Below are 3,339 nucleotides of genomic sequence, written 5' to 3' on the forward strand. Positions count from 1 at the left end.
TAATAACCAGGTATTTACCCGGTATTTACCAGATATTAACCCGATAACTGGTATTTACTCAGTAATTATAAACTTGTAACATGTACATTCCAAAAAAAGGAATTACAAGGAAGCCTTGTTTGTTTCCTTTTTAAATATGCTTTATTCAATTATTCAGTCAGGGGTTACAAACATTTACAGTAAATCCATTAAATACATTTTTATTTTATTTATTTTTTATAAACAGTAGAAAGGAATAGTTATCAAAAAAAAAGAAGTCTGTTAGAAGGTGAGCCATGGTATTACCATGTTCTTATTGTTTAATTGTTGTTATTGAGTCAGTGACCTTGAACTTTTTACACATGTTTTCCCTCACTACCAGTGGGCCAGATTATCACCGTGCACTTCCACCAGTAGGATACTGTAACCCAGTGATACTCAACTTGCGGCCCGGGGGCCAGATGCGGCCTGCCACAGGCTGCAAAGTGGCCCCCCGAACATTTTCTAATAATTTCACATTAGTTTTCATTGTGAATTAGACTCTAATTCACAATAAAAACTAACGTGAAATAAAGTTTGACTGAGCTCCAGCTAAATTGTCAAATACTGCCGTCTGCTCGCTACCCAGGCACTTATGTATGTACTTAACCTAACTAACTTAACCTAACTAACTATCCGGTGTGCACAACATTGTCAGACTAAACTCCGGCTTACACCCCAAAAACCTACAATCTGCTACAGAAAAATGTATATTGTTTGTTTATTAACTGGCCCGGCCTGGCTTCCTATCATTTCACGAAAGTGGCCCCTGGCCAAAGCAAGTCGAGTATCCCTGCTGTAACCTATAACCCCTTCACTCAGTTACTCAATTATAGCTACAAAATTGATGAAAATAACAAAATATATACTGGTAATCAAAGTTAATTATGTCAACATTTTATTTTACTTTATTTATTTAATGTAATCAAAGTTAATTATATCAAGATTTGATGTATTCGTTTATGTATTTATTTATGTATTTATTTATTTATTTATTTATTTATTTATTTATTTATTTATTTATTTATTTATTTATTTTCTCCAAAATTCATTTAGTAGGTTTGGACTGTTGAAAAGCTGAATGTTCAACAATGCCGAAGCGGGTTTTGAAAGTGAGATGACTTTGTTTATCAATGCAAAATGTGACACAATTATATGGTTCAGTGTAGCCTGTACCTTAATCATTTACCCACGTCATCTCTCTCATACTGTACATCATAGGTAGTTTCAGACCTGGGCTTGGTAAATCCATAAGGCTTGGATTAGCTTAGTACGCTTAATTACATGAGTTTGAGTGTGTGAGCACTGAGCAGTGTACTATAGGACCACTAGCCCTACAAATACCATAGGCTACTAGCTGTTGCTATACTACTGCTATTAGGCCTACTGTACTGTTAATACTAATCCTGCTCCTCATATATCACTATTATTACATGTGCAACTACTCTGATCTAACTGTGCTCTTGGTGGTTAACCATCATGTCCTACATTATGTGACTTACCATGATTTTATATACTTCTACATTGCTCTGTTGTACTGAAATGTATTATTATTTTGCTGCTGTTTCTGCTGAAATTAATTCAATCATGCAACTGTGCAGCCATAAAAGTATATATATATTTTTTTTGAGGCAGCTCAGAATTCTTCAGCACAAACATTATACAAATAAAATATACTATATGACATAACAAGACAATACTGTGTTTCAGTGTTGGCTGTATTCTAACCATACCTAGCATTGTTGCTGTTGGCTGCACGGCTTGGTGCAAAAAGGCAGTGACACGAGAGTGAAAGTGAAGCTAACAATAACTCTGGAATGCAAGCCCCTCATCTCTATGTGCCATGTGACTTCTTGTGAACAGTGAGACTTCTCTGTGTACATGAGTGTGTTTTGTTTTTATTTACACACTTTATATTTGTTCCTATAGAAAAACAGTTTGTACTTACATGTTGTTGCAGTTGATTATCTCACCTTATGAGAAAGAGTGATTGACAAAGTCCACATAGCACAGTATTATTTATGTGAATTGCATGATGGGTCCTGACGTTATTTGAATATACTTTCTGGATGAAAGCCCTATGGAAACATATTGAAGTGTACATGGACTTATGATAATGATGTTGTAGACCACACACATTTTACCAGCCAGGACCAAACTTACTATTTTGAGTGCATGGTCCTATGTGGAAGTGTACGGTCCTAGCTGTACCAAAGATAGTTGTGTGGTCTTTGTGGTCCCTCTATTGGTTGATTTGAGCCATTGCACCCTGCTGCTGACCTCTCATGATGAAGACTACCTACCTGTGTGTGTTTGGTAATTGAGTTATGGACAGTTTTTGTGGGCCATGGCCACTGCAACGTTATTTGGTTTATGGCAGACGATCGAAGGGAGGATAAAACAATCCAGCACAATCTTCAACCTGATTGGTGTTGGTCGGTTTGTTCTAAATTGATTACTGTTGTCTGAACCAGTCAGATTGATATGATGATCTGGCTGCATGTGAAGGTGGTGACTCCTTTGAATTGGTGCAGTTTCTTGTAACATGTCCCATATGGTCTAGCGGTCAGGATTCCTGGTTTTCACCCAGGCGGCCCGGGTTCGACTCCCGGTATGGGAACTTGTTGTTGAACCAAAATGATGATGTTTGACATTGAGGGAAAGCTGCAGACAAAAATCATCTCCTTAGATAAATAGATCAAATAGTAATGAATATGAAACTGTAGTCTCATTTCAATAGGAATAATCTACACAAATAAGCAATAAAAATGTAATTTAATGTTTTAGTTAGTGTGATTAATAGATTTTCTGAATGTAACAACAATTAAAGCTGCATTCAGTGATGTTTTTGTGTTAAAATAAGTGTTAATGGCTCTATATTCTGACAGCAGTCACTGAAATAGAGTGTTTGGTCAGTAGCGACTCGTAAAGACTCACAGGTGGCAGCGTTGGATTCGGTGTGAAAAAATCCAGTTTGCTAGATAGATAGATAGATAGATAGATAGATACTTGTAGATATATATATATATATATATATATATATATATATAGATAGATAGATAGATAGATAGATAGATAGATAGATAGATAGATAGATAGATAGATCAATAGATAGATCGATTACTTTATTTAATTATTGCGTTACAGCAGCAGTAACCAGTAACATAACATACCCCTTTATCAAAAACTCGAAGACAAACACACACAGGTAGGTGTTGGTGAAACAAATATAGATATTGTACTATAAATATATAATACAGTATATACATACTTACGGAACATACATATTTTACACAACTACTACTGTCCACTTGCATTATA

Source organism: Poromitra crassiceps (assembly GCF_964638095.1).
Source record: "Poromitra crassiceps genome assembly, chromosome: 13".
NCBI lineage: Eukaryota > Metazoa > Chordata > Actinopteri > Beryciformes > Melamphaidae > Poromitra > Poromitra crassiceps.